This window comes from Berghia stephanieae, chromosome 2, assembly GCF_034508935.2.
Source record: "Berghia stephanieae isolate SIO BIC M18660-M18661 chromosome 2, UCSD_Bste_1.3, whole genome shotgun sequence".
In the NCBI taxonomy this organism is placed as follows: Eukaryota; Metazoa; Mollusca; class Gastropoda; order Nudibranchia; family Aeolidiidae; genus Berghia; species Berghia stephanieae.
Window position 1 is genome coordinate 102,404,575 of NC_088361.1, and position 15,000 is coordinate 102,419,574.

A 15,000-nucleotide genomic window follows, 5' to 3' on the forward strand; every position below is an offset into this window, starting at 1 on the left:
CACCTCATCATCTGAGGTCCTAATCGTAAAATGTCCCTGAAATTTGAAACTGAGGCTAGGCAAGCCTGCTTAACCCACTTATACTCTTACCCATAGCAGGCTAAAGAGAGGGGGGATTGCTCACACACAGTATCATCTATGTAATAAATGATAATGCTCTCGTCCCACCTTCCCCACCCCTAATTGTTTGTATAATTTTAAAACGTAACAGTTACCGCCTACGGCACTCACTGCCCTACTAGTCATCCCAATTAAGTGATGGGTGGTGTGCTTAAGACGCTGGTCAAACATGCTACGCGATTCCCCCTTAGTTCAGCATGCACACACACACACACAAACACACACACACACACTTATATATATATGCCACACACACGCACGCGTAAAACATTAACTAGACTGATACTTAGCACTACGAGGAGAGCGATGGCATCTTTCGTTTCCGTTCAAGTTCAACACAAATAATTCGCGAAAAATAATTTAAACGGACCGCAAGGGAATGACTATTTTGTTTGAGATTTCCGTGTTGGTCCCGGAAAGTGTTCGAGATTTTTGTGTTGCCAATATTAACAAAATAGAGGGATCAAAACGGGGAATTGTACCAAGTTTGAGATTTCCGTGATTCTGAGAGTTGCGTGCTCGAGATTTCCGTGCTCGAGTGTATTAATCACAATAAGATCAAATGTGAACTGATGTTTAGCCAAACAACTGATTTTTCCAATGAAAATAATAAAGTGAAAGAGGCTGTTACTGCTTTCCCGGCTATTCCAATATATTACGTATAAGACCATAAATATCCTTAATTGACCCCATTGGACATATCAGCTAAGCTCAACTGACCTCAGACAGGTAGCTATCATGGACGGTTAATGGACCCCTGAGAGTACCATCCACTGATCAATTCTTTTGCTGTGGGCAAGCGCAGATTCCACGCAGATCAGTAAACATGTTCTGATTGGTCGGTAACAAAGCGATCTCTTGGGAGGGGGAAACGCGTTTTTTTATTATTTCAGAGTACGAGATGATGATGATCGGGTATCAAGCATCGGTTTCAACTGAAGTTTGTTGTTATAACGATGTCGCTAGACAGGGGTTTTATTGAAGTGTATGTCGCTATTTAGGGGTTTTTATTACTAATAATATATGGCAAACAGTTCGGGACCAGAGGTCAATGTCGCTATCCAGGGATTGTCGCTATTCAGGAGTGTCGTTATCCAGAGGTTGCACTTTATGTGCAAGTCACGGGGGCCAAATGGGCCCCAAATCAGAAAATATGACTTTCTAGTATTTGTCTATTTGCAAGTCATGGGGGGGGGGGGGGGGGGGGCAAAATGGACCCCAAATAAGGAAATAGGACTTTCTATTTTAGTATGAAAATAGGAATAAAAGTACATGAAGAATACCAACATAAATGATAAATGCATGTATTAAACTGACCATAATAATAACTTTAAAGTTACAAATTTATATTTCAGATCAAACAATCCAAAACGACTTCGACATGATATCGTCCTTCCCCATGCATGACACCATCGATATTCTATTGAACACAGAGCATGGCGTCACTACTTTATATAGACCTAACTATAGAGAAGTTGTAGAGACACTACAGGACATTTCAAACACGAATCATTTGGATACAACAAATGACCAAATAGTAAATAGAACTGACTGGCTAATTACATATAACAAAATTAGTGACAAACAAAAAAAAAAAAGACAGGCCGGACATTTTATGTTGGAAGAAAATAGATGAATAATCAAAGAAATGCAAATGTGTTGAAAAGGAGGCGAAGCTATTGAAAGAAAGATGTTATTGCAAGGGAAGAGGAACCAGATGTATCGAACAGAGGAAGACAGACTGCAATATTTTTCAAGAAAGCCAAGAAAAGACAAATGCGATGAATGCGAAAAACACGAAAGTGGAAATCTCGATGAAATGTCATGGAATTCTCATCGTGAAAAATGGTGACAGCTTGAAGCAAAAAGGGAAGCATAAAAATAAACGAGGAACAGAGACTTTATTAATTTTAATTGATCTCAAGACTTTTATTATCTCCATCGATCCAAGCCTCTGATCTTTAACCCTCTCCTTACCACTCATAGGAAAATCGTCACATTCGTTACGATGCAACAGACAATTTTCTTATTCTGATTTCTCTTGTACATCACAACATTTAAAGAAATTCTTTGATTACAGCTGTAGAAACTAAACACTGTGCTGTAGAGTTCACTTGTTACTTTTTTGTTTGAGTAAGAAAAGTCTATTCTTGCGTTGGATTGGAGTGAATTTTTGGGGAAAATTCTAAAAATAGCTGGTAATCAAGACTAAATTGACAATTGACAATATCACAATATTTGGTATGGGGATCTCTGACGTGGATTGTCACATCTGGCATGACGTCAACGAAGGTCTGACCGAGTTGTTTCTATAACAACTTTTGCGCAAAATTAACAGCTGGTACTTACACCAAAATAATAATCTACAGCGAAAACATAGGAACATCATGATGCCAAGACAGTTGAGCATATTACGTGTACGGAAGCAAGGCGTCATAGTTGAACAAAAGTATTTGGAGAAAGAACATACTCAGATGGTGTGCGACACACTACATGCAGCGATTGAAAGAAATTTGACAAAAATGGCAGACCTTGTGACATTATTGCTCCATCTGATTACATTACACTTATAAAAAAACATAACGATTTTTTTGTTGATAAGGTATCTATGTGTATTTTGAATTAGAATCCAAATTATAAATTTTTAAAATCAATTTTTGTCATAACATTTTGATTCTCAACTTTGTAATGTTCTAATAAAAATTCCAAAAAGCCGAAAAAGTGCATGGTGTTCAAAGAATTTCTCACAAAAAAATAAAAGATTTTGGGGGGTTCCTTACCTTAGACCTTAGGTAGGTTCTCAGAAATCTAAATTCTTCGTGCATTGAGTAATTAGATAACTAGTATTAATAAAATGAATGAAACTTTTTTTTTAAAAAAGGAAAGACCCCCTTCCCCACGACCTTCCACTTCCTCCATGTTATTAATATTAAAACAGTAGGGGGAAATACACACCCCCCACTCGACCCTAATAAAATATACTAAATTCTTTTGTGCTTTGTGTTTTTGGAAAACTGTTATCAATTAAAATAAATAAAACTCTTTTTAAAAATATATTAAAATGTCCCATGGGGAGCTGCAAGGTCTGGGCCGGACGTCCCGCTTGCTGAAAGGAAATTGATGTGCATTTCGAACCCAACATCTCTCATTTCTAGGTGCATTGATTGCCGCGTAATCCTGTCTGACAGAGATTATTGCATATGGCCTCTCATGCATTATTGTGTCCATAACAGCACCTTCCCGTGGTGTTCCCCGTTTCTACTGAGTTTGTTATGGGCGCGACCGAGTCCCCGGCGGTATAACCGGGCTAGGGAGTAGGTGGGACCCCTTCCTCTTAAGGTGCAGGAGACAGAACCCACCGATGAGTGGTACACACTCTGCTCCTCACCCACCCACCTCACACTCATTCTGTAGTGTGGTGTCCTCTGTATGTCCTTACTTTTCTTAATCTACCCCTATAGCTCATACTTGTTTCCTAGTGCTGTAACTTTAACACTTCTATACTCCCTCTTTGGTCGGCCTGTGGCCCATGTCTTCTGCATGACTATCTGTGATTGATTGTAATCATGTATCCTTCTTAAAAAATTGAGATTTTTAGGGAAAGGGCTGGTATCCCTTTGTTTAAGGCCCACAGAATCTCTCATCGACACAAATGACCCAGGACGTGACGATCCTCTGTTTATGAAATATGGTCCTTTAAGCAGAAAGAATAACTGAAATAGATAACTGCAAGCCAGGAAACAGTAGGTGGCGGGGAATGGGCGACCGTCAATCATGAAAGAGACTGTGGGAAAGACAAAATGAAGGCTACTTGACTAAACCCTATAAAAATTAATTATATGAGGAACATGCATCTGCAGCTCCTGATGTTATGCAGCTGACAAGGAATACAGGTTAGGGTGGGAAGACAGACCAGAGACTCCCCAGCATGCCATGACAAACAAAAGGAAAGCATACGAGCTCGGACGTCGCCTCGAAAAAGGTCCGCGCCAGACAGTGAATACCCAGGCTGATCCCACAAACATTTGAGTATTTTACAAATTAACATTTGTGGAATCAGGAATAAAAAGTCAGAGCTGAAGAAATTATTAAATGAAAAGGAAGTTCACATTGCTTTACTTCAGGAAACCCTGTATAAAAATAGCGATCCATATATTGCTGGTTATACATACTATACCTGCAAATGTGACGACTGCCGTGGTGTTATTACTTATATAAGAAATGACATCACGGGAGATGTTACTTCTAAACCATCACAGAGCTCAACCGATGTACAGAAAGTCACCTTATGGCACCTAAATAAGAAATTTACCATTTACAACATTTACAACCCTCCACGGTATACTATAAACCTAACAGATCTAAACAGTTCCCAATACAACAACACAATAATTGATGGTGACTTCAATGGCCACTCTCCACTATGGGTATACAAAAATTTAAACAACACAGGAAAAGAACTAGAAAAGCTTTGCAATACAACCAACCTCACCATTTTACAAAATGCAGACTCAGTCCCCACCCTTCTTCACAGAGCTCATATGTCCCTGAGTCATCCCGATCTAACCATCATCTCCTCTGACCTTCTGAATTCTTGTCACATTAAAGTCCTGGATGAAATAGGCAGTGACCATAAACCAATTTTAACACAAATAACAGTTCAAACACAGAAGAAAACATTTGAGCAGAAATCCAAATGGAATTTCAAGAAAGCAGACTGGGATGTTTTCACAGCAACATTAGATGACCAGCTTCCAAAAATTACAGATACATCAAGTGGAGAACATTTAAACGAAGCCCTCACCAAAGCCATTCTTGCAGCTGCAAAAGCAGGAATTCCAAGAGGTAGTCGACAGAATTACAAACCCTTCTGGAGCAAAGAAATTGAAAAAGCAGTACATGCAAGAAAGGAAACAAGGAAAAACTTAGAGGAAAACAAAACCATTAAAAACAAGATTGAGTACAATAAAGCATCGGCAATTGTCAAAAGAACTATTAACAACGCTAAAGAAAGAAATTGGCAGACACATGCGCTGATATTGACCTCAATCAAAATGGGAAAAAAGCATGGGCCTTACTTAATAATCTTAACAATGAAACCCCGAAAACCAACCCAAAGCCCATGAAAACTACAGAAGGAACAATCGTAGATGACCAAAAAAAAGCCATGATCTTCAACAAACATGTTGCTTCAGTAAACAAGGCATCAAAAAGAAGTGAAAAGGACAAAAAATTGATTAAAGACCTTAAACATCAAGAAAAGGCCCCAAAAGCTATCTCATATCTGTTCAAAGAGGGCTTTACCATGTCAGAACTTCACAGAGCTATGAAAAAACTCAAGTTAAGGAAATTCCCTGGACCAGATAAGATACACAATGAAATGCTCTTGCATCTTAGCGTGAGAGGTAAACAGATGCTTCTCAAACTTATAAATCTAACATGGGAGACAGGAATAGTACCAAGGGGATGGAAAAATGCTATTATAATTCCAATCTTAAAGAAAGATAAACCACCCGACGAAACGAAAAGTTACCGACCAATATCTCTCACCTCATGTGTTGGAAAGATCGCTGAGAGAATGGTAAATAACCGATTATACTGGTGGCTGGAGACATGTGGCCTACTAAATAAATATCAGGCAGGCTTTAGGATAGGGCAAAGAACAGAAGATCAATTGTTTAGATTAAGTCAAAAAATAATTGATGGCTTTCAAGATGGAAAACATACAGTCGCGGTTTTTGTTGATCTCCAACAAGCCTATGACAAAGTATGGGGGAAAGGGTTGTTATCAAAAATGATGGACTACGGAATTGATGGAAATCTCTACTTCTGGATTAAACAATTTCTCAGTAACAGAACAATCCAAACAAAAATTAATAACGGACTGTCAAACAGAGAAGTATTAGAGGAAGATCTCCCACAAGGATCCTGCCTCAGCTGTACTCTCTTTCTTATTTTTATAAATGATCTACCAGAAGTATTACAGACAGAAAAGGCCATATATGCTGACGATTTAGTTATGTGGTATACTACAAAGCACCTACCAATAGCCTCCAATAGAATAAATGAAGATTTAGAAAGCTTAAACACATTCTGTGATAAATGGAAATTAAAAGTAAATTGCAATAAAACAGTCTACTCTATATTTACTAAGAGCCATCCTGTTTCCAAGAAAGAAATAACACTCTCCATCCAAGGCCATCAACTCGCGAAAGAAGAAAACCCCACATATTTGGGCATACAGTTAGACAGACAACTATCTCTGAACAAACACACTCAGAATGTAAAAATCAAAGCCACAAAGAGACTCCAGTTACTAAAACGACTAGCCAGTACTAATTGGGGAGCAGACAAAAACTCGCTTCGACAACTCTATTTAGGCTATGTGCGTTCCGTCATGGACTACAATTTAGCCCTCCAAAATGTAGGTAGTAAAAACACACACAAAACCTTGGACAGAGTACAAAACCAAGCCCTTCGCTTCATCTCCGGTGCCCTGAGATCGACACCAACAGCAGCATGTGACATTACATCCAAACAGAATTCTGGCAGAGAAATGGAAACCAAGAACAAGATTAAAACAAAAATCCCTGCTACACATTGCTAACAACTTGAATGAAAGACAAAGACTCCCAGAAAACAGAGAAAAATCTATTTTAATCAGTCAAAAACCTCCATACGCCGAACTAAAACTTCCAAAAATAAAGACTAACCTCGTAGAAGAAACAACAAGAATTAAAAACAAATCAGATATACAAACATTAGCAATGAAGACAATACAAGAATACCCAGACAACTGGATACATGTTTACACAGATGGATCTGCCCACAAAGGAACTAAAAATGCTGGGTATGGGTTTGTAGTAGAATACCCAGATAAAACCTGTGATAAAATCCACAATTCTTGCTGAAGCTCCTGCTCAAACTACGAGACAGAGGCAGTTGCAATGGAAGCCTCACTGCGACACCTCTCTTCTGTTTTCCAGCTAAACCCTTCAAAACTTCAAAACACTATCATCTTCACAGACTCCAAATCGGTTCTCCAAGTTCTCGATTTAGATAAACTCTCCTCAACGTTCAATAGTTTAAGATCTCAACTAGATGAATTCCTTACAACACACAGAGTAGACTTATCTCTCCAGTGGATACCGGGACATTCAAATATACCAGGAAATGACAATGCAGACAGACTAGCCAGACTCGGATCAACACTTTTACAACCATCATTTCCAGTATCCTTAGACACAGCGAAACAAATAATCAAAACAAATACGAGAGAAGAATGGATGAACAGTTGGGCAATGAGCACCACAGGTAGATGTATGTTTTCCCATATGACCACTCCTGTAAAGACTGATTGCCTAAATAAGCTCAGAAGACACCAGCAAAGCATCATCTTTCAACTAAGAACACAACACATACCTCTCAACAACCATTTAAGCAAAATTACAAAAGACACATCCCCTTCCTGCCCCCTATGTCATCACCCCAATGAAACAATAACACACCACTTGCTTGAATGTTAACCTCTTGAAGACCTGAGATGCACATTCCTCCCACCAAATCCAAGCATCAGTAACACACTTTATAGTCACCTGGAACAACTACAAAAGACATCTAACTTCTACGTCATGGCACAAGACCGAAGGGCTAGAGATCAGGTGGTCGCTGGTTTGGATAAGTAAAATGTCCCATAAAATGTTATAAAAACAGTGGGCAAAAACCCTCCACCACCCTAACATTGACCCTATCGAAAGTGAAAATCTTAGAATGTTATCAAAGTATTATTTTTAAATGGTATTTCTTCACTCTTTAAAAAAAAAAATCAATGGTTTCACCACTACCCATAACAGCCCCCCCCCCCCCCCCCCCCAAACTTATCTAGCTGAGCTATTTGAGTTGTGTCCCTTAGCTTTCGGAAGGACTCCCAAATGAATATCCGAAAATTAGAATTACGGGTTTTAAAAAAAATAAATCGAAGAAAGTACCAGGGACTTGTGGAAAAGCATCCGACAAATTAAATAAATATCTAAATATTTTCAGTAACTAATAATAGATAAAAAAAAACAAACAAAGCAAAGCCAGTGTCAGGAACTTGTGGAAAAGCAGCCAAAATAAAAACTACATACGTTTGATGTCAATCCCTGACTTGAAATTCAATAATTCAATGTGTAGTATTATCTGTCCTATGAGACGGTTAGAATGGTTCACAATTCAAAATGAACAGGACACGGTTTGTATGGATAGTATTTGTATCATAGATTTATAAATAGATAGTAACAGACAGGATGAACAGCAGTAGGATAATATCACATACTGGGGACGCACGCCATTAGCTCTAAGACACCCACTCGCTCCGTTCAGGTACGGCTGGTTAGCAGCTTCTCTCTCTCTCTCTCTCTCTCTCTCTCTCTCTCTCTCTCTCTCTATATATATATATATATATATATATATATATATATATATATATATATATATATATACGGCGTTGGCGCTGGCTTCCGGCGACAACAGACGTGTTGTGAATGTTTACCTACTTCTACACATATTTTTATTCATTTATCATTCAATCGCCGGAATTTACGCCTAATTTTTATTCAAAATGGATGTGAAGTATATATTGTTCCTGATTTTTATATTTATTAGTATATTTATAAGCATAAATGGTGTTTTAGCCTGTGATTTTGCTGCCAAAAGCCTATCGATAATATATACTCCAGAGACTCTCCGATCCCTCCAACCCGTGTCACCCCCACCACCCACTGTTGACACATCGTTTATTAAAGTAAGAAAGAGGGGGAAAAAAGAAGGAATAAAAACAAAATTCAACAGACGGCCTTTTCGTCCATTTTTACCCTGTGTAGTGACAGGTAATGTAAGATCACTGAAGAATAAAATTGATGAACTGTTTTCACTGGGTCGTTACAATAATGACTATCGTCAAGCCTCCATAATAGCGTTAACAGAGACTTGGCTCTCTCCTCACATACCATCATCATGTTTTGATATTGAGCAATATTCACTATTTCGAGGAGATCGGACTAATGTAAATAAACGAACTGGGGGTGGGGTGTGCACATATATTAACAACAAATGGTGCCACCCCAATAATTGTCAAATAAAGAAAATGTATTGTGACGATTATATTGAATTTATTACTGTTTCGTCACGACCTTATTATCTACCCCGGGAATTTACTCATGTCATCATCATCAACGTCTACATTCCACCATCATCAGACAACTACACAGCGAAAAATATTTTGAAGAAAGAAATACAGGACATTCAAATTAAGTCGCCCGATGCCGTATTGATGGTCACTGGTGATTTTAACCAATGTAAAGATTTCACTCTCCCGGGACTTCATCAATACGTGGACTGCGAGACAAGGGACAAAAAAACATTAGATTTATTCCTGTGTAATATTAAAAATAGTTACAAATGTTTACCCCGTGCCCCATTAGGTTTATCTGACCACTGCATGCTCTTGCTACTCCCCACCTACCGCCCTGTTTTTAAACGTGTAAAACCAGTAAAGAAAAGTGTACAGATCTGGAACGGAAGTGTGTGTGAAGATTTGCGTGGTTGTTTTGAATGCACTGACTGGAATGTTTTTATCGAATCATGTGATAGTGTGGATGAGCTGAATGACTGTGTGAGTGAGTATTTAAAATTCTGTGAACAGCTCGTGTCTTGTAAAAAAGAAATAAAATATTATCCTAACAACAAGCCTTGGATAACAAAAGATCTAAAACTTTTATTGAACCAAAAGAAAACTCTCTTTACTAGTAGAAATAAAAAGATCTGAAAACAAAACAAAAATAGATAAAGATAGTAATATCCAGTTGTAGAGACAAGTACAAAAATAAAATTGAAAAATGCTTTTCTTCTGGGGATATACGGGACACGTGGCGGGGGCTTAAAACTGCTGTTAACTATAATCCAAAGCCCACGATTATATCTGAAGATATCGAAATTGAAACTCTAAATAAATTTTATTCACGTTTCGACACAGCAAACAAATTTGATATTGAAAATGAAAAACATAAATTAGACAGGGCTTTGGAAGATGAAATGACTATTGAGGTCAGTGAAGAAGAAACGAGATTCGTATTTTCGAAACTAAACGAGAGGAAGGCTGCTGGGCCGGATGGATTGAAAGGAAAATTATTAAAAGAATGTGCCCATCAACTGTCCCCCATTTATACACATATTTTTAACTGGTCCCTCCAATGCGTTTCGATCCCTGAAATTTGGAAAACTTCAAAAATTATTCCTGTTCCAAAAAAAGAAAAACTTGAATCTATGAACGATCTCAGACCTGTTGCACTGACTTCAATAGTCATGACATCTTTAGAAAAACTTGTTCTTGTTAAAATTAGGAACCAGTTTATGCCATTGAGTGATAGTCATCAAATTGCTTACAAACCAGGACGTGGCGTAGAGGATGCCATTTTGCTGTTTACAAACAACATCTACAGGCATCTAGATCACGCTAAGAGCTATTGCAGATTGCTTTTCGCAGATTTTTCTTCAGCGTTCAATACAATGCAACCTCAGTTGGTTGTTCAAAAATTGACTAGTCTGAATCTAAACAAGTATATAATTGCTTGGGTGCTCGAATTTCTTACGGAGAGAGCACAATATGTTCAATTAGGACAAAACATATCTTCCTGTATAACTACAAATACTGGTGCTACTCAAGGTTGACATTGTCCCCTGTATTATTCACAATATACACGAATGACTGTAGAAGTCAAAACCTGAGTGTACCTTTGATAAAGTTTGCAGATGACACCGCTCTTCAAGGCCTCATAACAAATGGCAACGAAGTGGCTTATAGGCAAGAAATTGATAGATTTGTGTCTTGGTGTGATGCCCACCACCTAGAGCTTAACATAAGCAAGACAAAGGAGCTAGTGATTGACTTTAGGAGAGTGAAGGAACCGATAGAACCGTTAAAATTAAAGGACCAATTCGTCCAGCGAGTTCCTCAGTACAAATACCTTGGTGTAACAATTGATGACAGGCTCAAGTGGGATGAACACTTGAAAATAATTAGGCATAAGATGTGCAGACGTACATATTTTTTATCAAAACTCTCTCAGTTTAGAATAGATAAAACCCTCTGCACATTATTTTATAGAGCAGTAATCGAAAGTGTTTTGTCATTTTGTATAACAGCTTGGGGAGGCAATTGCTTAGCAGTGGAAAGGAACAAACTAAATTCAAATATTTAAAAATCTATTAAACGCTATATAAATGATGTTGACGATGTAGATCTTTTATACGAGAAATTTTGTATAAATAAAATAACTAAAATATTAAATGACCAGTATCATCCACTAAGACCATCAGTTATTATGTCAGAAAGAAGTGGTCGCCCTTTCTCTATTTCAACGAAAACAGAGAGACACCGAAAATCTTTTCTGCCGTCCAGTATTAGGCTTTATAACAACAAGCAGTAATCATTTTATATAATTATTTCGCATTTTTACTTTCAAAAAATGTAAATATTAAATTATCAATTTATTTGTTTTGCAATCTTTTCAATTTTTAATTTATAGTGACAGTTTTGACTATTATACAGTGTTGAAATTATTCATATTATAAAGCGCAGCTCTGGTTATGGAGCTACTCCTTTTTCATATATACATCCTATTTCCATTGTATTTTTATCTTATTATGTAAATTATAACACGTCTGTACAAAAAATTTCCTTTTTGGGATGCAACAAAGTATTATAATTATTATTATTATTATTATTATTATTATTATTATTATTATTATTATTATTATTATTATTATTATTATTATTATTATTATTATTATTATTATTATTATTATTATTATTATTATTATTATTATTATTATATACTCGTATATATATATATATATATATATATATATATATATATATATATATATATATATATATATATATATATATAAAATGCAAATTGTCACTCACATCTTTCTGTGTCTTATACGTCTTCAATCGGCGTAATCCTTAGTAATGTCCGCAGAAAACTCCAAACTAAAGTTGTTTCGTTGTGTAGTGGTGATTAGTTTTGATGTGTATTGTGATGTGCTCTCATGTTTATATTATGAGTGTGTGTGTGTGTGTGTGTGTGTGTGTGTGTGTGTGTATGTGTGCGTGTGCGTGTAGGTTTTTTACTCCAAACTAATTACTTGATCTTGGTCTCGTTGTGTAGTGGTGATTAGTGTTGATGTGTATTGGCATTGTTGTGATGTGCTCTCATAGCTTATATTATGAGTGTGTGTGTGTGTGTGTGTATGCGCGTAGGTGTGTTGTGTGTGGTGTGTACATGTGTGTGTGTGTGTGTGTGTGTGATAGTGTTGTGGAATGTGGTTGCGTGGGGAGGCGGGGGGGGGGGGGGGGGGGAGGTCGGGGGGGGGGGGGGGAAGAGGGGGAGGAGGGGTATAATGGGGTCGGGAAGGGGGGGAAGGGGGGGGGGGGGGGGTTATTTGGCCTTTTGCGTTTTGAGCTTGAATTTGTTAGAGTGTCTGCACATTGTCATTAGTTCTGATCTTTTGTTTAAGGTGCTATTGTTTCTGTAGTTGTGTAATAATATTTCCAGTTTCTCTGTCAGGCATAAATTGCATTTTCTAGCACCGCATCTGTAGGGGATGCTTTGCCTGACGACCTCCCAGGTTATTGTTGGTGTTTTATTAGTGTTTATTTGTTCCCAATAGTGCATTGCTAATTTGGTGCTTTTTGCTTTGCTTTCATGTGTTATGGAGGCTTTGTGATTGTTGTATCGTGTTTTGAATGGGGGTTCTGTGCTGCCGATGTATTGTGCTGCGGTGTTATCAGTGGTTATGGTGGCTTTGTATACTATGGCGCTTTTTTGGCAGTTTCCTTTAAGAGGGCAATTGTCTTTCTTTCTGCAGTTGCAGTTGTCTTTATTTGTATTTATGTTGTTGGGTTCGGATATGATTTGTCTGTTGTGGTTGGTAATGATCTGTTTCATATATATATATATATATATATATATATATATATATATATATATATATATATATATATATGAGCCAAGGTCAAAAGGTGCCCGCCTGATACCAGTGTTAAGAAAATTTGATTTTTAATTAATTATGGGCTGTTTTCATTGGGTTAATGCTTGTAATCAATTGATAATATGAAGAAGAGATAAAATGAGATAGCTCAACATACTCTGTTCAACAGAATATGAAATAAACAACTTGAAAGTGAAATTTGAATGCTGTTTGGCATGTGCTTAAAACGAGGTCAACGCATGACCTTTTTAGAAATCATGTAGAAATTAAATGTGATGTTTTAGCTCACGTGATTGAAATTTGACTAATAGTATAAAGTCAAAATTTACTTTTGAACGCAATTGCAGTATATTACATATCTGTTTAAGTTTCATATAGACTTCTTAAAAAGTTGGTGTTGCTTGTGACCTTTGGTGTCATCAAACACAGCACAATACTAAGACTCGACAAGAAACTTTAAAGCTCATGTTTAATGTTTATAAAATGTTTTATTATGAGAAAAAAGCATAGATTTACTATCTGAACTCAAATCTTGGAGTAAATGTATACTGTTTTACCGGTATTGAGGTTTATTGGTTTTGGTGTCATTTGTCACAAGCAACACGGCATGCGTGAACACGTGGAAGTTTGTTTCGTTAAATGGCGATTCGCAATTTTGATCCACCCTTCTTACCAGTCTTTGAAGTGCAGCACTTTCATTTGCCTTCCCAGCGTGGCTCCAGGCAGAAAAGGTAAGTTGATCTTTGGTGTCATCGCTATTTTACATTGTCACAAGCAACACTTGCTAATGGATATTACAAAGTGCCACCAAAAAGTATGTTTTCAGCTGTTATTCTACTTACAAATATGATATTATGACATATCCCATAAGACTGTGATTTTGACACAATTATTTCCTTGTAATTCTAACTTTTTATGTTTTTCAGGGTTGTATCAATCAAGAAAAAAACAAAACTCAAGCTTTTGACGAATCCAGATAAAAGAAGGGTTGTCAAGAAATTTGATTTGATTTACTATTAACACACAAAATTACTACAAACTAGCAGATTTGAGCAGTAGGGCGGATGTTACCGTATGGTTACATGAATTCATTACCATGGCTGATATTTATCTAGTGTTTGTGTGACTTCTGGTACTTTTTGTGACCATTGGTGTCATTGGTTAAAATGTCACAGGTGACACTTAAGTTTGCAATGTCTAATGTATTTCTGTTTTCATGTTCTTCAAAGCTTGAAATGTCATTGATTACATTTTAACAGGCTATATTACATGTGTTCAGTTGCTATTCTTGATTTATTGAGGCAAAATTGAGTTCTAGTGCCGATTTTGACCAAAGTAATAGCAACAATGGTATTAATCATTTCTAAGTATATTTCCAATTTGAAAGTATTTAGTTTCTTAAAATATTATTGAATTTCATTTTAGAGTAGGATTTTGTGCTTTTTTGACTGAAAATAATGATATATAATGGACGAAAGTGTGATATGGTGTTGCTTGTGACATAAGTAATGGTGTCACCGGTCTTATGTCACAAGTCACATTCAGATGCTCTAATTTCCATGTAAATTTCTATTTTTGAAGTCTTTGGTTTCTGAATATTATTAAATTCCATATTTAACTGTGGTTATTACACTGGTTTGACTGAAATTAATGATATATTGTCGAAATTGCAATTTGGTATTGCTTGTGACATAAGTAATGGTGTCATCGGTCTAATGTCACAAGTGACACAATGTCGCTAAATAAGATATGCTTTGGTCACATTATTTCCGAACATTTTATTCCAAAAGTTTCTGAACATTGCTGGTAATAAACATAAGCAATATTGTTGTTGTTGTTAAT

The 15,000-nt window shown here is 36.8% G+C and overlaps 1 protein-coding gene across 4 annotated transcripts in view; it reads right to left on the reverse strand.

Moving 5' to 3' along the window:
- LOC144966105 (uncharacterized) overlaps positions 1-15,000 on the reverse strand; it is a 54,296-nt gene that overhangs the window by 21,828 nt on the left and 17,468 nt on the right. For 2 of the 4 annotated variants that reach the window (XR_013644157.1, XR_013644158.1), the window contains exon 1: positions 8,250-8,345. The exons of the other annotated variants lie outside the window; for them this stretch is intronic. The gene's annotated coding sequence lies outside the window, so the exon portion shown is untranslated. Of the gene's footprint in view, positions 1-8,249; positions 8,346-15,000 lie in introns of those variants that run through there. 4 annotated transcript variants of the gene reach the window in all.